Here is a 20,478-nt window from a genome sequence, read left to right as displayed (position 1 = left end):
TCTTGAGGATTTGTCTTATAAAGAATTAATGATAATATCATAATCTTGGCCAGTGTTAGGGGCTGAAACAAGAACTTACTTGGAAACTAACAGAAGTGAGACATTCTTGTTCATAACAAAGCCTAGTTTAAGCCTCAGGTGGGATATCATATCTGGTCTTGGACATTACACTCCATGAAAAATGTAGATCAAAAGAAGCAAGGTAGGTCAAAAAACTGAAAACATGACTCTGAAAAAAATTTGGGCATGCTTAGTCCAGAGAAGAGTGGATTGGTGTGCAATTCAGTGATCTTCAGAGCAGATCAGGCAGTCTGTTCCCCATAGCAGACAGAAAAGGAAGTGATGGGCTTAAAGTTTAGCAAGGGAAATTTCATTAAGGCATTAGGAAAAACTTCCTGATGTAAAGGTAGTTAAGGACTGGGTTAGATTGCCTGGGTTAACTGTGGAGGCTCATCAAAGGATTTCCATTGCAAGCTAAAGCAGTATCTGTTCAAAATTGTTGAAGTTGCTGTCCTTGCTGACATGAATGGTTCTTGATGTGGCTTTAAGTATTGAAGGACTGAATTAAGGTCTTCCTGAGCCTTTCTTCTCCAGACTGAACAACCCCAACCCTCTCAGCCTTTCCTTATAGAAGAGGTGATCCATTCCTTGATCATTTTTTGGGCTTTCTCTGGACCAGCTCCAACAGGCCCAAGCCCTTGCTGTGCTGAGGAGGCAGTGCCCTGTGTGGGGTCTCATGAGTGCAGAGCAGAAGGACAGAATCACCTCCCTACAGCTGCCCATGCTGCCCTGGATGAAGCCCAGGATATGGCTGGCTTTCTGGGCTGTGAGTACACACTCCTGTCTATGTCCAGCTTTTCATCCACCAGCAGCCCAAAGTCACTCTCTGCAGGGCTCTTTTCAATCCCTCCATCCCCAGCTCCTGTACTGATACAGAGGCTGCCCTGTCCCAGTGCAGCACCTTGCACGTGGTCTGGTTCAACTTGATGAGATTCCCATGGAATTCTCAAGCTTGTCCAGGTCCCTCTGGATGGCACCCTGTCCCTCAGGTGTGCCAACAGCACCACTCAGCTTGGTGTCACCTGTAAACTTGCCGAGGGTGTCCTCGATCCCACTGTCTATGTCTTTGAGGATGTTAGGGGGTACTGGTCCCAGTATGGACCCCTGAGGGACACCACTTGTCTCTGGTCTGCATGTGGACATTGAGCTGTTGACCATGACTCTCTGAATGTGGCCATCTGAGCAATTCCTTGTCCACCAAACAGTCCATCCATCAAATCCATATCTCTTCAATACAGAGATGTGGGAATTGTGTGGGACCATGTCAAAGGTTTTACAGAAGTCCAGATGAATGACATCTGTAACTTCCCTTGCCCACTGATCCATCCTAGAGTGCCACTGTGTTGGTGGGACTTGTCCTTGGTGAAGCTGCACTGGCAGTCCCGGATCACCCCCAGTTTTCCATGTGCCTTAGCACAGCTTTGGGGAGGATCTGTTCCATGGTGTTCCCAGGCCCACAGCTGAGGCTGACAGCTCTGAGTTTCCACAGTCTTCCTTTCTACCCTTTTTTAGGATGAGTTCAATATTTCCCCCCTTCCCAGTCACCAGGGACTTCACCTGAGTGCTGTGACTTTTCAACTATCACAGAGAGTGTCTTCATAACTACATCAGCCAATTTCTTCAGGACTTTGGGATTCATCCCATCAGATCCCATGGGTTTATGTATGTTCATACTCCTCAGGTGGCCTTGAACCTGATCTTCTCTTGCAGTGGGAGGAACCTTGCTCCCTGGGGCCCTGCCCTGAGGTCCTTCCCTTGAAAGGTGTGGGAAAACAGGTTGCCAGTGTATCTGTTTATTTATCATGATGAAAATGTAAATGAGAAAGAAAATATTTTTCTCTTTAAAGGTTGCCATGGGATACTATTGACTATTGAAAACCTTAAAAGTTTTTTGTTTTTTTGTCTGAAAATCAAACTACCCCAAGAACCAAAACCAAAATATTTCATTTGGAGTTGAGCCAAACCAAGCCAAAAGTTGTGCTTTGGTAACTCAGAGAAGAGTGCCTGCTCACACGGGGGCTTATAAGAGTTACAGCTTTGTCTCAGGCCATGCCATGGTCTCTGTTCTTTGGTCTTTTCCTGATGTCTCATTGCCTTTCCTTGATGGGAAGATGCAAGGCCTCCAGGAGGGTACAGTGCAGCCTGGTTTATGGACACCTTTGTGGATCTGGGGAACTCACACTGCAATTCCCATGGGCACAGCAGTGGCTTGAGGTGGGTTCTTGTTTCCAAATTAGGAGATATTTCACTTTGAAATGCCAGAATACGTTGAATATTGCTCTTTCCAGCCAAAAAAGCACCACTTTTTATTGCTTTTCAGGAGATTTTTTTTTGAGAGTTTCTATTTCTGACAAAGAGCAATATTTTGCACTGAGAAGAGTAATTTTTCATATTAGAAAACACAGGAAAACAGAACATTCCACAGAAAATTAAGCTTTCAATGAAAATAAGCAAACAACCTCTCTTGCCCCTTTGCCGACTCTCAGTCTGACCGCACACAGGGAATCCCTAAAATTAAAACTCTTTTTATGGTGCCCACCACAGAATGAAGTTCTAGGATGTAGCTAGGGGCTGCACCAGCATTCACCCCTCCATGGAAGCACCCAGGGGAGACAAGTTCCTACCTGGAGTGTGGACAGTGGTAATGGGAATGACCTGTGGTTCATGATCCCAATTGCTGTGCGGGAGGGCAGGGCAAAGCTCTTTCCTGAGGGGCTGTTCCCTTGCAAACCTCTCTAAGAGGGAGGTCTCTGTCAAGGCCCCTTGGTCAGGGTATTATCAGATCCTCCTGCACTGTTCTGTCAGGTGGGTTGGGTCCATCTCCTTCAGGGGACGCCTTCCTTGTGGTAACTCTGCTCCTCTGCTCCGTTAGGAGCCCAAGGCCAGGCTTCCCAAAGGAGTTTTGCTCCTTGGGCTTCATTCATGGCTGCATTTTTTTTGCACCAGTTAATTTTAGCCCCAACTCTTTTCCCTCTCTGAGACTTTGACCCACCCTTTTCCCCTTGTTCAAATGACCCCAAAGTGCTTTGAAACTCTGGATGAAAGGGCTTCCTTCCCTGCACTGCTAATAGTCCAGAATAACTGCACCACAGGCCACCCCCCATTTTCTTCCATGTCAAGAAAAACAAAATAGCTCCGAGCTGTGCAAGAAAAGTCTTCCCCTGTTGACATTTTAAGCCCAGCTGGAGATGAAACACCACACAGCCTTTTGCTCAACCTCCCCCTTCTCCTCTCCCCCCACCCTGCTGAAATGGAGGGGAGAATTGAAGTAAAACATGTACATTGAGATAAGAACATTGAAAATAAAGTAAAATAAAATAACAATGATAAGGGAAAAAACAAGTGACACACAATACAGTTCCCCCTTCCTGAACCCAGATTGGCTTTGTCAGGGTAACTCCCCCCAGTTTATACACTGGCACGATGTTCTGGGGTGTGGAATATCCCTCTGGTCAGTTCAGGTCACCTGTCTCACCCAGGCTCCCTCTCAGTTTCTTTTGGGAGCCTCCTCACTGGCAGAGCATGGGCAAGGAAAAAAGAAAAGAGTCCTTGACTTGAGATAAACTTAGCAAAAAACCAAAACATCAGCGTGTTATCAGCACCATTCTCATTCTGACTCCAAAATATAGCACTGTGACCACTGCTGACAAGAAATTAACTCTGCCCTAGCTGAAATCAGGACTTTTCCCTTTTCCCATCTTAGTATTTCTTTTGGCTGTTTCCTGACCCTTTATGGGTGTCACAGGAACTCTGTGCAGGGCTGCAGTACCAGCTCCTGGATCTTCATTGCAATAAAGCCTTGTGACATTAATGCAGCTACTGGAGCATAACTAAAGCCTTTAAACTGCACTTTCCTTTGAATAGGGACAGGTAATTAACAGGGGCTGCTATTTGATTACTCATAAATTTAAAGCTGTATGGAAACCAGCTGTCTGTGTCCAGCTCCACTAGGAAGAAAAGTGGTGTTGGAATAAAATCCCTGTTGAACTGACACTGTGTTCCAGAGCTCTGGAGTGACCTGTGTCCCTGCCCTGTTCCTTCCAGAGACCTGGTCTGGGGCATTCTGGGGATCTGTCAAAACTTTCCTCTCTCCTGGCTGTAACATGAGTGTTTTTGTGTCACTCTGAAAGATGCTTGAGGCACCAGGCAAATCTGTGGTTAATTGTGCTGAGCCAAACCTTCACCCATCCAAACAAGCTGCAGGTGGGTGACAAATGCCAGCTCCTCGTGTCCTGAGTTTGGGATGAACCAGCCCTGTGTTTTGTGGCACACATAGACTATGCCTGGCCCCGTGAGGGCAGCTTGAAAAATGAGCACACACCAGGCTGCTCTTTACAATGCCATGGAGCTGGGAGGCGAGGCCAGGCAGCCCATCCTGCTGGGAATTTCAGTGGGGAGCCCCCTCAGGCATGACTCAGTCTGTTGTTCTGGGTTGCAGTTCTGGGGAAGATCTGTCATGTCAGAACATGCAGGGTGGCGACATCCTTGTCATTCCTTGGGAAAATAAAGAGAAGCTCAAGCTTTAACTGAGCTTCATACTGCTGTGCTGTATATTGGTACATCTTAAGCAAAGCAGTAAAAAATGAATTAAAACAAATAAATGACAAAATAAACAGAGATACATGTTAGATACAAGGAGGAACATTTTCCCAGCTGTGTGCCTTGAGCACCAGCTGTGCATGAGTGTCCTCCTGTCTCTCTACAGTCCCTTGTCCTCTCTCTGCTCCTAGCCCTGGCATCAGCATTGTACTCTGACACCAGAACTCTGAAAGAAAAGGGAAAAAGAATACAGGAAATTTGTCTCCTTCCTTCTTGTACATTGAAAAGCACCCTATTTATGTTCTGGCTGTCAGTGTTTCTGGGAATGTCTCCTTTTCAGAAAAGGGAATCAGGACCCCACAGTGCCCCTTACCCTGGATGTGACCCTGTGCCTGCTGCTCCTGTACAGCACAGGAAGATTTCCAGACCGGGAGTGGGGAGCAGCTTGGGCAAGGAGTTTCTGACTGGTCACAGTGACACACATTCCTGCTGTTCCTGTGATTCTTGTCACTCAAACCAGGAGCCCTTTTCACCAGAAGTGGAATCCTTTGCCTGCTACAGCTGATCTTTGCTGCTGAGCTCAAACTTCCATGACTGGAAATCAGCTGCTTTCCATCCTTCCCACAGCATTTTAACTGCACGTGGGATATTAATTACAGGTTGTCTTTCTCAGACCTATACTTCTGCATTACTTGTTGCTTTAGGAGCTGAAAACATGCCACAAGAGACAATGGCTCTACAGTGGCTTTTAGCCTCTCAGGACAAATCCCAGAGCTGACATCATCTGCAATTATGGTGCACAAATTCAAGCACTCTGACATAAGGTGGTAAATTATTCATGATTTGGCAGCCACCATAACTGGAGGGTGTGCTTTAAGTAACCTCACAGCTGCAAGTCTGGTTTGTCCCCACAGTCATATTAGGCCAGTGGCCTACCTCTAAAAACAATATTTGGGTGACAGTGGTAGAACCTTGGTGTAGATGTATGTGACATAAATAATTTCCTCTTGATTTCATGTGAGTTTCTTGGCTAATATAGGCAGAAGGACTAAAATCCTTCCTGGATGGGGCCATGTGGCTTCTGCCCCAAAGACTTTGCAGTTTAAAGCAAAAGAATGCTAAGCTGAACACATAATTGCAGCAGATTTGGTGGGCTAGTGCAGGTCAAAAAGGGAGTGAATTAACAGCCTTGACAGGCAAATTTCCCATCTTGTTTGAACAACCCTGTGATCACTTCTGTACTGGCCAAAGATGAGGGACAGAGACCCCTTGGGCTGAGAGGAAAAATAACAAGTGATAGAAACAGGTGGGGACTGCAATTAACACTTGCAAGCTTTAAGATTTAAAGAACTCAGGCAAGCAATGAAGATATACATAATTCCAGCCATGTTTATATTAAGGACAATCCTCTCCCTACGCATTGATATCAGAGTCCTAGCATGGGATTGAAAGTTAAAGCTGCTGTAAGCAACCAGTGTGACTCTTGTAGATGATTCTGCATCATTACAGAGAGTTCAGGTAAGACTGAGGCCACCATGGGGGACAGAAGAGCAGGAAATACTCTTTGTCATCAGTCTTTTGCCCCTATGGAGACTGGGGACAAGCAGAAGGTGACATCCTGGCTGGTTGTCAGGACAGAAGAATGGCTGGAGAGGAAACCCCGCACTGCAGCCTGCTGTGGCTCCTGTAGGTTTTCTTTTCTTCCAGGAAAGAGACACCAGCAATTTGTGTCTCACTTCAGCACATCACTGCTGAGGGCCAGAAACCACTGTTCAATCCTAAGAGGCAATTCCTGATGCCTGATGAAGTACATTTTCTTCTTGCTGTTTGTCCTGATACACAACTTTCCCATACAACACTGTCATCATCCCTGTAATAAAAACACATTAATTAATCCAGGAAACCTGGGAAAAGCAGCCATGCTCTTGTCTCCTTTGTGAGAAATGTATCTTGTTACCCCCAGAAACCCCTTTGCATCAACTACTCTATTGATTACTCTGTTCATTGAAGACTTTTTTCACTCATAATCAGTCATGTTACCTAGATGTAAAGTAGAGGCTGGAATAAATTTTTCAGAGAGTGTTGAAAACTGCAAATGACCATATACTCACAGATTTTCACAGCCACTGGGGACTATTTTGTTCTTTGCCTTGACCTCTTGTAAAGCTGAGGCCAGAGAATATGACCAAATAACTTATTTATATGGCTTTAGAGGAAACATGTTCTTTTTAGACTGCATTTTAACTAGTTATTTCTCAAGGAATGTGTGTATGCTAGATTGCTTTTATGTTGTGCTGAAAATATAGTTTCTTCCCATTCGCATTTAAAATTTCAGTGTCTGCATTTCCTGCAGATCCACGGGGCTGGCTGTGCTGGTACCTGATAATGCCAGAGACCCCAGCAGCTTTCTGTAGTGCTGGTGCAATGGCCTGGGCTCAGGCATCTGTTTGGAGCGTGCCCAACTTCTCCTCATGAAGGGGACAAAAAGAGAAATTGCACGGACAAGAATTAAATGTCCTTTCCTGAGCTGAATACTGAAAAAAGGGTGTGTTGCCCATTTTGAAATTATTTCTTCCTGCTAGTGGATGAAATGTGTGGTAGTTGCCCAGGAAAAAAAAAAAAAGAACAAAATTTGATTTTTTTTGGAGGCAATGTAGAGTCCTAGTCCTAATCCAAGAGGAGATAATGGAGGAGGATCTATTAGAGTTTCTGCAGGACATCACCCTGCATTGCTGAACTGCAACAACAGCTGGAGTCTGCTTGGACAATGCTGTGTCCCTGACCAAAAACTCCTCTTTGAACTGGAATGTCCTTTTTACACCTGCAATGTGCCTGGTTAATTACAATGATAGTGCATGGCTGGGGGCAATGGGGGAACCCTTGGAGAAAAAGGTGAGTGCTTGGGAAAGGGGACTTAGCATATTTTCCATAATGAGTCCTGTCTCTTTTGGGGAAAATCTTTCCCACAGAAAATAAATTGAAAGAAGGTAAAAGTGACTGATTTTAGAAGCCGGAGGAGTAAAATCTGACAAGGCAAGGTTTAAAGTGCTGTTTGGCACATTAAAATGATTGTTGTAGCTATACTTGGAATGTGGTGCACAGGCTGACTTCAAAGGAAAATGGAGCTATGTTAATAAGCTCTGAGATGCTGAGCAGAGAAGTGTCCATCAAAGGACACTACTGACCTCAGAGAATAAGAGTTACATATATTAGAATACATCTGGGTAATACCTTGAATGCACAATGTCTTAATGAAGGATAAATAAAGGCCAAACACTAATGCCCCTTCCTATTAAACAAGATGCACCAGCAACAGCTGAAAATAGAGCCCTTTGCAGGCAGGCCCTTTGAATTTCTGCACCTTTGAAGAAAAGGTTGTACAGAGATTGGTAAGTGCATTGTCCCTTTTCAGCTGTCCAGGAGAACCAAAACATAGCAGCACTACTAGCTGCAGTCTGCCAAATCCAAATCCCTCTGCAAAACAAAATCCCAATAAAGCACGAAATTGCAGGAAGTCAATAATTGTATCCAATTAGGCAGGATAAGTGAGCTGGTGCCAATCTGATCTCTCCCACTTGAGCAGGGTAGACACAAGTGCAGTGGGATGCTGGTGACAATTTTTCCTCCAGCAATATGTGAGAAACATAATTCTTCTTATAAGTGTGACATTTCCATGGAAGTTGGTAGTCCCTTACCCTGCAATTCAAAAGAAGTGGTTTTGGAATATTTTTTTTTTTTTTGGCATCTACTCACACCTGAGTCGGTATGATTGCTCAAAGGTGGGAGACTTGGATATGAAGCAAGCAGATTCCTCTCCTCCTGCTGGAGCCATAAATCAGCATTAGCATGTTCCTGGCCTGAAGCCTTTGTCCTGCCCCCTCCTTCTGCACCAGAGGAGCTGGGAATGTCACATCCTCAGATCCTGTAGCAGAGCAGTTCTCCAGAATCTTGTCACCCCTTTGACTTTCCCATCCAAGCATGCTGCCAGGAGATGGCCACTGAAAGAGACCTGTTCTGTGCAGTTCACAGCCTGTCCTGGAGAGCAGAAACGGGTTCAGGGCACTGCAGAAGGGCAACACCTTTTCTGAGCTTGCTGGTGAGCTCATGCAAGCAGAGCCAGTAGTGTTTGCACATATATGGGTTATTTTGCCTTAAAAAAAAGTCTTTCAACCAAAAAGCCACCCAGAATTCTAAAAAAGCAGAAGACCAAATTTGATGTTTAAGCCTATTTAAATTCCTGCTAGATTTAGAGCTAATCAGTGCCAGGGAGTGGCACCCTTGGAGGAAGAGCCAGTGCCTGCAGCAAAAATCTGTTTGGAGGAAGCTGTAGTGCTACCTGTCACTGCTAAAGAATCTGATTTATGGAAGAGGGTCACAAGCTTTGTGGAAGGAAATTGTGAGACAGGGCAGACAGCATGGAGGAGATGTGGGGACCTAACAATACTCAGCAGTGCTTCTTAAGAGACAGAAATAACAACATGTATCAGCAGCAGGTAATCAGCAAATTGCCCAATTTGTAAGGCCCCCATCACCTTTTTCCATTTGCCCCTTTATACTTTGGAGGCCTGGTGTGTCTGAAAGCCAGCACACAGCCAGCCCAGTTTCCCTTCTGACCAACACTGGATTTTAATGAGAACTGGGGTGGTGCTGGTGGCAGAAATGTGTGCTGCCAGAGTGACATTGACTCCTGAGCCTTGCTTGTGGTAAGAGGGGTGCCTGCTTCAGCTTGCATTCCTGAATATTTTAAACCTGACATTCATACCCTGTGTTTTACTACCTGCAGGTTTGGCATACTTAATGTACTTTGAAAAACATCACACCACTGCACAGAAACCTCTGCAACAAGTGTTGTGTATTAACCATGTATATATGACAGAAAAATGTGTATCCAACTAAAGCCTCTGTTACATACACACACGTGCCAGCAACACCTTTAAAGTTTTCAGCATTTGGTTTTGGTGCTTAAAATTCAACGATGCTCATGCTTCAAAAACTGGAAGGATAACAAGAAGACATGAGGTGCCTCAGGGCAATGAAAGTTACTTCTTAGAGGTATTTGTGACACATGATTTAAAATAGGATGCTTAGCTTTTATTGCTCCAAATCATTTCTGTTGGCCATAGATATACAGGAATAGAGTAAATCCATTCCTACTCTGGTTACTTCTTCTCCCTCACTTCCAAGAAATCAAATTTTTGCTTTAAAAAATGTACATGTAATTAAAGGACATGTAATTCAGCAGAAAGTCTTTAAAATGCATAACTGATTATCTACTTCCTGTAATTGCTGGTTTGTATATTGAAACTTAGATTGAGTTGGCAGACAATAAAAGATTATTTTTTAATTAGATATACTCATCCCTATCATTTGGGAATAGGGGATATTTTCCACCACTGTTATTCTTCCCATCCGGGAACACGCACTAATCTCTTGCTTGCTATCAATGTCATTTTTCTCCTAAATGAGAAGTAAACAGAAGCTGCCTCTCTTGCAGAAACAGCACAGCTAGGCTGTGTTTTCAGTCTGATAGGATGGTGGTAGCAGGATAGTTTATATGTAAAATATGACAAACAGCAAGACTATGTACCCTGCTCAGTTCAAAGATCTGTGATTCACTTACAATCCCCAAGAAATATCTATATTCATTCTTCATTAGAAATTCTGCTTTTGCATCAGAGGATTGTCAGCACAAAATTATCACCCCCAAACTATTCTATTATAGGGTCCCAATAAATAATTTTCTTTCTTTTCCTTGTGACAAATGAAGCAAGTGTTAGCTGCATTAAAAGACATCTCATGTAACCTCTTGCCCTGCAAGCTCTATCTAAAATGACAACAACATCTCTAGAGGTCTTTCTTTCCTTGATAATGGGCTCTGAATTTATAAATCTTTTCTCACGTGGGGACAACATTCCAAAGCCATCCGTAGGGTCCCCACAGCTCTCCCACCCAGCCTGCCCTGCTCCATCTGCATTGCTGCCATGTGGTGACCAGAACAGCTGATTTCATGGCAGTGATGGGTGGTTTTGGGTTTATTTTTAGTTGCTCTTTTCATGTAATTCAGACAGCAGATAATGAGGTGGTGGAAGCCCTGGCCACCCTTCCCAAGCCTTCTGAAGAAGCTGCCATGAACCCATGTGTGAGGCACAGCCAGAACTGGGCTCACATTTCTGGATAGAAAAGGATGCTTTGTGATTTGGGACATATGGCAGAGCTGTCCCTCTAACTGAAGCTACATCAAATTTTGCTTGCCCCTAATTTTTGAGTAACCTTCTTTGCACATCTGCCTCCTCCTCCAGACTGTGCCTTGTCACAGCACTGCCTGTGCAACTCCTGCTCATGCCATGCCTGATAGCTTTCCCTCTTGACTACTGTAAATCTCCTTCTATTGCATTTTTTTCCCCTGCAGGCCTCTCTCTCTAAACAAAAAGGATGTGATTCTTCTCTCACTCCCACTGGCTTTAACCTGTTGTAGTTTTCCATGTCATTATTCATGGTTTAAACGAGGCTAAGTGAGAGAAGAATGGTGCATTATGCCAAAGCCATGCTATTCTCTGCACGCAGGCTATGGTATTATATGCCCCTGTCCCTTCACCACTTTCAAAGGCTTCCTTTGCTCCTGATCAAGCTCAATAGAATGCTAAAGACTTCCAGAGCTTGTTTTTTGAGCTTGCCTGACCCTTCTCCTCTGATCTCATATCCACTCCCACACACATTTACTTAGATTTTCTAGTCTGGCTATCTCCTGTGGCTGCCCAGCTCTGAGCATCTGGGTGTTTGTGGTTATTTATGCTTGCCATTTGTCTGATGTGTCAAACCTGTGAGTCATTTTCCCTCTCAGACTCACCTTTGCAGCTTCTCTCACCCTCCCAGCTGCCGAGCAGGCGCCGCTGCCACCCTCCCTCTCCACCTCCTCAGGGCTGCCTGTGATGCATCACTGCTCAGCTCTGGTTGGGTTGACCTGACTCTTCTTTCTCTTTATGATTTCACAAGACCTGGTGGATTTTCTTTCTTGCACCAAGCATCCAGAGACCCCTCATCTGGCTGGTGTGTGTACACACAGCCACTGGGACATGATGCTCTTCCCTCAATGTCTTCCAACAGAGCTGCCACAGACACTTCACAGCAGACTCCTTGCTCCAGCACCCTCCATCCAGCTGATTTCCACCTCTTCTCTGCCCCAAAGGTGTCTGGGGAGGGTGATGGGCTGTCCCCTGAAGTCTCATGTCCCCTGAGCACAGCAGGATCCTGGGGTGTCTCTATCTGTGGGGCCAGGGTGTGATTTAGCTACTGGTGGCACCACGCAGGTTTTCCCAGTCAGGTCTGCACCCAGGGACCTTCCTGTGATTAAATAGTGCTAATAAAGCAAGCTTTGTCAAAGTTGGTGTTTTTCAGGCTGCATTTTAATGACATTGACTCAGGATTTATGTTCCTGTAATAGGTTCCTCACGTGCGCAGGCATAGGCTGCTCCTTCCTTTCCTTCAGTAATTGCTCTGCTGCCCTTTATGTGGAGAAGAGAAAGTGAGAGGTGGGGAGCAGCTGAGTAACCTCTAGCTGCTGCTGCATCTTCAGGAGGCCTTTCAGGCTGGCAGGTGTAACCTTTGGAGAAGACATATGCTATCATCACTCTTCCTCTCCACCCAGCGAGCTGCAGCTGAGGTGATACATGATCAGATGATTCAGAGAAGAACCCCAGGGCAGGACTGCCTGAAATATCCAGGTGTCAACTATACTGTCATCTCTATATAGCTTCCTTTCTGTCAGGGAACATATAGTATCATGTGGGTGCCCTCTTGCCCAGAGCAGCAATTTTCATGTGCATATATAACCCTTGAGAGGTTTGTGCATCTTCCCAAGGCTGGAGCAGGTTCTCTGCAACATTTTTCCTTTGCAATAGGTCCAGAAATGTCTTTTGTCCCAATGTAAAAAAAGCATTTGAGATTACCTAGACAAAAAGGAAGCAAATATTTACATTTCTGTAAAAGTGACAGCACCACTGCTAGAAATTATCTTGGGGACCTTTCAGTATCCCAGAAGGTTTGATCACAGTGACTTGGAGAGACAGCAGAGAAGCTGAGCCTTCTTCTGAGCTTCACCAGCTTTTTTAAGGCTGACTGGTCAGTGGGTACCATCCTCTGATCACACATCCCTCCCCAGCAACTGTTTTGCAAAAAGTTTGTGAGAGAGCTGTGGAAAGTGGAGTTTTTGGGGAGTTTGACCATAGGGAAACTGTGTCAGATCTTCTATACCTCCTTATGCAGAGATCAATCCAGGGAAATGTGAGGCTGTCACCCCAATTTTCTTTGATGGGAGTGAGTATGGCTGGGAAGAAACAAGGCTGTATTCCTGAAATCTCAAGGCACTTCTCCGGAGCTGCCAATTTTTCTCACAAATTCAGTGTATCACAACTCCCATCCAGCATTTCTGGCACTTAAGGCTGAGATTCATTGTGCTGACTGTTTGATTAGAGGGTTCAGATCCATTCTGGGGGGTGGAGAGGTCCTGGTCCCCTTCCAGTGGGATACTTTAAACAGTGTTCTTCACACTACAGAGCAGGCAGCACTGTAAGGTCCTTCATATCCAGTGAAAATGAGTGTTTTGAGCTGTTGTACACTGAGAACATACACTTTCTTCCCCTACAGTATTTTCAGTTAAGCTATTCATTACTCCTGTCCAGGGTTTCAGAGACTGTTCAAGCAGAGTAAAAAATTCAGATGCATTTTCTGCACGTGCCCAGATTTGCCCAGGAGCATGTGTGATGTGTCCAGCATTTCCAGGGGCCTTTGGTCTGTACACTGGACAGATGGTCTGTATATGCACAATAAATGCCATGTGTTTCTGAGCACAGACCATCTGCAAATCGTGGGCAGAGCCTGACTGATGCTTCCTGAAAACCTGGGACAGAAATGTGGCAACCCTGTGGCTGATGCTCTGCAGTGTGACCGAGACCAGGACTTTCAAAGGACTTTGGCTTTTCTGCTGCTGCTGATTTCAGCAAATCTTTCAGGGCAGATGCTGAGCAGGGCTCGGACTCCACGAGTGGGTCATTTGGTGGGACAGATGCTGCACATGCTGGATATGTGAGTGCAGCAAGGAAGGGCAAGGAAATGCTTCACTGGGAGGCTGTTTGAAAGCTGTGGTGCAGTGTGGAAGGCTGCAGAGTGCAGCTGAGGTCAGGAAGATATTTTAGCATTAATTCAGGGCTGTGTGGCTCTTTTAATGGAGTTCTACAGATACAAAAAAATGCACCTACTCGTATTGAAAGCTGTTTTATTTATTCACTTATTAATCACCCTTGAAATTACACTTTATTGTAAAAGTATCACTATTTTCTTCTCCAATGGATACCTGATTAATGTCTTGTAAGCCATATATGCCCTGGCAAATGACAGTGATGTGTTTCCCAGCTGATAGCTAAATAATTCTCTAAATGAGTTATTGTCTCAGTACCTCTGGTAAGCTATACTGTCCACTTGATGAGCCTTCCCCAAGCAGAACCAGATTTATTTTATTTTGCAATAATTTAGAATGGTGTAAACCTAAACATTCAGCAGTGAGAAATTTCCCAAAAGCTTTTCTGATGAGTTTTCCCAGATGGTACGACTTGTATTTTAAACTCTCCCAAATGAAAAGGTCATCCCATTTATTCCAAGCCTTACTTGACACTTTCCTATAGCCAATATTTATATAGGAGAACACTCTCATTAGCTCAGTACTGCTGCCTCTCAAGAGTATTTTGTAGATTTTTCAAATTTGCAGCTCTCATATTAAGGAAGGAAGAGAAGATAGATAGCTCTTGGGGCAGACAGCCTGTTCTCAGAGGAGCAAAACACAAGTTTTGGGAATGAAAACTCCCATCATCCCACTGTGGCCTTCACTGTCTCTGGAGTTTCTGGCTCCTGGGGATAATTCAACAGCACATCACAAGAAGTTGATTTTAACCTCTTGTCATGGCTCACCCCATTACTCTCATTTCCCATTCCCTTTCCTTTTCTCTCCTCTTTCTCCAAACCCTCCCCTATACCAACTCTCTTTTTGGATGTGCTGGGTCACTGTGGTCTGCAACACCAAGAAGATGGGGATTCTTCTGAAGGCATTATGCTTTTTGAGCTCAGCCTCTCTCTCACATGTGGTCCTTGCCATACTTTTGGGATTGCCATCCTGCCATTCTTTAGCACTATTATCTTTGCTGAAAAATCAGTGTGTATAAAGTAACCATCTAAGCTTGCAGCTGGAACCATCAAGTCTTTCAGCTGTTGCCTGTCTGCTCCTCTCCTTTTCACATTGTTTATTTTATTCACAGGGCTGGACAGCCTATTTCTATTTACTTCTGTATCCTTTGCAATGTCTCGCTTAGTTTGAGTTTTGGCATTTCAGTTTCAAGTTTCTTGGCCTCTAAAGTACTGTTCTCTTTGCTGATTGTCTTTTTTTCCATTCTTTGCTGGCCCTTCATTGATTGCTATTAGACTTTGTTGAGGTAGTTTACCCATTCGCTTACATTAACAGTAATTTTTACAGGCTTTATTTTTCCCTGGCTTGGGACTTGTACTGGAGGTAGTTTCTGTATTTTTCACTGAAAGGAATCACAGGCCTTTCCCACATTCATGCTTTTCAGCTTTTTAGTCCAGCTGAGTTCACTAATTAGTCCCCTTAATTTCTCAAATTTCGCCCATTCAAAATGTAGAACCTTAATTACAGACCTATTTTTGTTTACCCTTCATTTAATTTAAGCTGAATCAACTTGTGATCTCTCAGTCAAAGGTTATTTTCTTTGATCACTTCTTCTGTAATGTGCTTTCTATTTACCAAAATGAAGCCTAAAATAGCATCAGTGGTTCAGTGCTCTTTGGTGAATTAATTTGTTGGCAATTACATCTAAGACTGTCTGGGCCATGCTGCCAGTAGTAGCTTCTGTGTCAGTGGAAATGTATTTATTTTCCTCAAATCTCATTCCTTAATGACATGGTGCATAATCTGTGATATTGATAAAGAAGTAAATAAAATGCTAAAAAACATAGAGAGGAACAGAGAACACAACAGGGAGCATTTTTATGTCACTCTGTAATTTTTTAATCCTGTATGCATTTCTGGTACATCCCATCTCATAAAGGATGTAGAATACATGGGAAAGGTTCAGAGATGGGCAGCAAGAATGTAATATGGAAGAGCTTCTGTCTGAGGAACAACTGACTGAGATAACAGGCTTCAAGCTGGAGATAATTGGAGATATCAATGCTGACAGCTGGGATGCCATAAAAATAGTAAATAAGCAGGGATTGGTCACTGTACTCCCCTAGATAAGGGAATATAAGAGGTATGAGGAAAACCTAGCAGATGGTTAGTTCAAAGGAGGCAGAAAAAAAATGTTTCTTCTTACAGTGTGTAATTCTGTGAAACTTATTGCCACAGGTTGCTGTGCCTGTTTTATAGGGTTCAAAACAAACAAAAAAGCAAACCAGCCCTAGGCAGATTAATGGGAAAAAAAAAATCTAGTAAAGAGTTTTGCCAGTACCTCTGACTCAGAAAACTTATGTAGGCAAGGTGTTTATCCTGAGGAAGTATCACCACAGACTTTCTGTCTTATATTCTACTCTGCACTTTGGCCATTTTTTGGAATAAGATGGATTTCTAATGTAGGAATGCTTCTATAACCCCACATACAATGATGAGCAAAGGACTTCAGCATACTGAGATTTTAACAACTCCAAAATGATTCCCACTTTGTGACTAGGGATAACATAGGAAGATTATAGGGTGGTGAGGCACTTGAACAGGTTGCCCAGAGACATGGATGCCACATCCTTGGAAGTGTTCAAGAACAGTTTGGATTGGGCTCTGAGCAATCTGGTCTAGCAGGGAGGTGGAACTAGATGGTCTTTGAGGTCCCTTTCAACCAAAATAATTCTATGATTATTAGCAATCTATTTTTGATTTTCCTCTCTCTGGATATTGGCACAGGCCTGGGTTGTGCTCAGTTCTGTGTGGTATGTTAATGTCATTTCTGCTTAATTTCCAGTCACCTTTTTAGTTGGAAATGATCTCAGTGCTTTCTCCATGCCCTGGTAGGCTGTGTGTCATCGAGCAAAATGCCAGGGAAGCATGGAATTCTGCTCCAGGTCTTCTAAGGAATAAAGGCAGGTGAGGCCAAACAATTAAGAAAATGTGATTGACTAATAATTACAACCAAGTTAATGGCCTCATGTATTGCATAGCTGTGCCACAGTGTTCTTAGGTGTCAGAAATTCTGTGAGTCTGCTGAGACTGCTCTGCTACCAACACTTACCCTGCTCTGTCTCACCTCTCTGTTTGCAGAAAATGCTGCCAAAGCTGAGTTCATATCATGCAAACCTTTAACAGCTGCCTGATGTTCCTTTAATCTTTTACATATGCTGCATTCAGCCTCCTTCCAGTAAAAAGCACATGTTTTTTAAATGCTGCAGCCTCCTATAGGAGGTCTAAATGATGACTTATGACCTGCAAACCAAAGGTAACCAGGAGTGTGCAGTTGTATGACTTTGGAGTTGCTCAGACAATGGGATTGTGTTCAAAGGACTGGGATCCTCCACCCTGCTTTTGGTAAGTGGCTCTTGCTTACACAAAGTCATAGATCTGTCTTGGCACATGTGGGGAGAGTAGTCTGTCTTTCCTGGATTGCTTCCTTCTCCAACTTTTGTCTTGTCTGTTAAGGTCATTAGTTCCTCAGGCAAACTCTCTGCACTGTTTGCTCAGAGCTTAGAACAAAGAGATCATAGCCAGGCCCCCAGACACCACCGTAAGGCTGCTATGAATGATCCTTTTTCAAACTGCACACATCATACCAGGGAACTCCCACTTGGATGTTTCCAGACTGGTCATATGCACATCATTCTGACGATTGATTTTTTGTGGCTGCTTTGAAAATCAACAGTTTACTATGGGTTCAACATGAACAGAAAAATAAAGAAGCAGTGTTCTTACTATCTCTCATGAGATAATCCTCTTTGGATATTTTCCAAGCTTTCTTCTTCCTGAGGATTTTTTTTAGAGTTTTAGTCCCTAAAAATCTTTGATCATTGTGCCTGCATTAGTCTACTTTTGGAGCATCTTAAATTAAAGCTCATCAAAAGTTGCTAATTTTTTAAAATTCACAGATGCGTTTAAAAATTCTTTTGAATACCTTCCTACTCCTTCACCTCCCAGAGTTCCTATTTTTCATTAACACATTCTTTTAAAAAACCTTTTAATCTTCTTCACCTTCACTGTATGTCAGTCTGTGGCTGAGTGATTCAGTGTGCCCTCAAAGCTAGGACTGGAATCTTTCCTGTTTTCTTCAGCACGTCCAACTACCTTCCTGGCACTGTCCTACCCTTGTATTGGGTATTTTGTCCATTCATTTGCATTTTCAGCTTCAGGAAGTACTCCCTCAATTCTTTTTTCTGTGAGAGGGCCACCAGGAGCTTGCTGTCTTCATGTAGCCTCCCAGCTCCTGTCTCATTTAGTGGCTTCTGAGCCTGGTTAATAGAGTGACTCGCCAAAATATTTTGCATCTCGCTGTATCGGTTGAAGGAACCCTTTTGCATCGGTATGAATTTATATATAAATATGTATGTGCCATCCTGCTAACTTAGGGTTCTATTTACCTGCTCATGTGTCTGTCTATCAAGCGCTGTTCTCGATGGAAATGGCATCAATGTCTCTTCGTTACTTTGAAGTGATTTCCAGACAGCCACTTATCAAAGAATATTAACATTGATGGCATATCCATTTCCCTATTCCTGCAATTAAAAATTCTATCAATTGAAACAGTTTGTATGGGCTGAAGCAAAAAAATGAGGAAGTTCTGCCTGGGAATGCAGTAATACTTTGTGTAGCAGAGGGCAGCAGGACCAAATACAATGAATGTGGTATTCCAAGAAGCACACAGGGAGAGAGGAATTGAGCTCCACTGATTTCAGCTAGCTATTAACTTCAGTGAGGCAGAGAGTCCTGCCCCCCACTTCTCCCTTGCACAACTCTCACATAAGCAGAGACCCTGAGAGCTGGTCCTCACAAAAAGTACTGTGTAAGCTGTGGTAGTCTTAAATACCAGGGTTTTTTTTTTCTTCTCTTCCCCTTTTCTTTGATGTGTTACTGCTTTATACATTCTGAAATTTAGGAACTATAAGGATTTCTGGACCTGATGCTTTTAGTTTGTTGATCAGGAGTGTTATGGGGCACTGTAAGACAGGCTGACTTCAGCAGACCCTTTGTTTGACAAGGGCTGTTTACTCTCTCTGGTTTGGGGCATCTAATATAGACAGCTGATTAAGGCATCAAGGCCCACTGTTCAGTCACAGGACTTAATCTGTCCTGTTTCACATGAAAGCTCATCCAAATATCATTCTTGAACTATTTTGGAAAATCATGGGATGCACCTCCTGGAAAATTACTCAGGGACCTAGTTTACATGGGGCAAATAGTACAGTATTTTTCCTTTCTCATGATTCCCAGAATAGGCAGGCACTAAATCCAGCTCTGCACAGCAGGGCTCACTGCTGCAGCTGGTATCAGTGTGACTGTCACTGTGCTCTCACCGCAGCAATCCTTTCATAGGATACATGAGATGTTCCTGGCCAGAATTCAAAGGGCAAACGGGAGAAGGATAACAGTATAGGCCCTGGCTTCTGTGCATTTTGTTTATTGGAACATCCTTTTAACCATTCAACGGTGTACACTGCTGGGTTAGGCAAAAGTCATTAACGTTGTCCTTGGTAAGAGGATCAAGTAATAGTGCCACATGCTCCCATGCAGTGACATGCAATCACTGTCTAGAGGAACTTCAAAGCTGAAAACCACATTAGACTCATTTATGCTTCTTTTGCTTTACTCTAAGAGTATACACCATCACTTCACCAGTGTCACTGAAGTATCTTCTGTGCAAAGCAGAGATGTAGAAGAACCAGCAAATCAGTTTTTTTCCTTAAATAACAAATTTTCTGTAGCCTGGATTTGTTTTAAAGGAAAGTGTACTTGTCCCCTTATTCATGGAGTCACGGCTCTGTGCCACCACTCCTTGCTCTGGAGAGCTGCTTACCATGACTTCATCTCTGTGAGCTGAGATGTTCCCTAAAGATCACTGCCAGGCTGGGTCCTCACAGCCATCTGAAGAGGTGCCAAGCTCCCTGGATGGGTATGAAGCCTTCTCAGCTCTGTGAAGTCATAAAAAAAAGGGAAAAAAACGAAACAATGGGCAAATTGGTAACATTGAGCCTGGTGTGTTCTTTGCAAGACACTGAGATCTGCTTTGGCTCCCACCTTAATCCACCCCTGCTGACATGCATCAAGAAAACAGCACAGAGCCTGGCCCCTGTACTGTGTAAACATTATCTAATTAATCCTCCTTACAGCCTTCAGAGGCTGCAAAGGAGTTATTATTATACTTCTCTTCATAGACTGTGTAACTGCAGCAGTGTGGATAAAAGATTAAAGGACACAGACAAAATGATTGCTGAACTTGGGTGTGGAAGAACTCTTGGTCCTCTCTTGAGCACTTTTCACATAATTTTTTAGCAGTCCCAATCGAATAATAAACAGGTGGGGCTGTATAATCTATTTCAAAACAAGCTTCAGGGCCTTATCCTTATCTGTGTTACGCCTACAAACCCACAGAAATTCTGTTTGCTCCTTGGAGGGGTTTACAGCAATGCTGAAAATCAGAATCTTCCCTATCATATTAATATAAAATGTGAAGAAAAAATACCCAACAACAAACAAAAGGCAATGCTGAATATAGGTTTGTTACAAGCAAACTGGTTATGTTTGGTTTTTTTTCTACATTAATGCTGTCCAGCCCTCCCCTGTGTATTCTCAAGGAAATGACTTTGTTATATCAGTGAAGTATATTGGAAATGAAATCAGTG

At 43.6% G+C, this 20,478-nt stretch overlaps 1 long non-coding RNA gene across 1 annotated transcript in view; it reads right to left on the bottom strand.

Annotated features, from left to right (window-relative positions):
• Positions 1-296: 296 nt before the first annotated feature.
• The window catches only part of LOC135302443 (uncharacterized), a 29,320-nt gene continuing 9,138 nt past the window's right edge, over positions 297-20,478 (bottom strand). Inside the window, exons 5-6 of the long non-coding RNA XR_010364052.1 lie at positions 19,653-19,767; positions 297-6,469 (exon numbers count right to left, since the gene is read on the bottom strand). This is a non-coding gene — a long non-coding RNA (uncharacterized LOC135302443). The remainder of the gene's footprint in view (positions 6,470-19,652; positions 19,768-20,478) is intronic.

The sequence above is a fragment of the Passer domesticus genome, chromosome 6 (genome assembly GCF_036417665.1).
Source record: "Passer domesticus isolate bPasDom1 chromosome 6, bPasDom1.hap1, whole genome shotgun sequence".
NCBI lineage: Eukaryota > Metazoa > Chordata > Aves > Passeriformes > Passeridae > Passer > Passer domesticus.
This window is presented reverse-complemented; position numbering and strand designations above follow the sequence as displayed.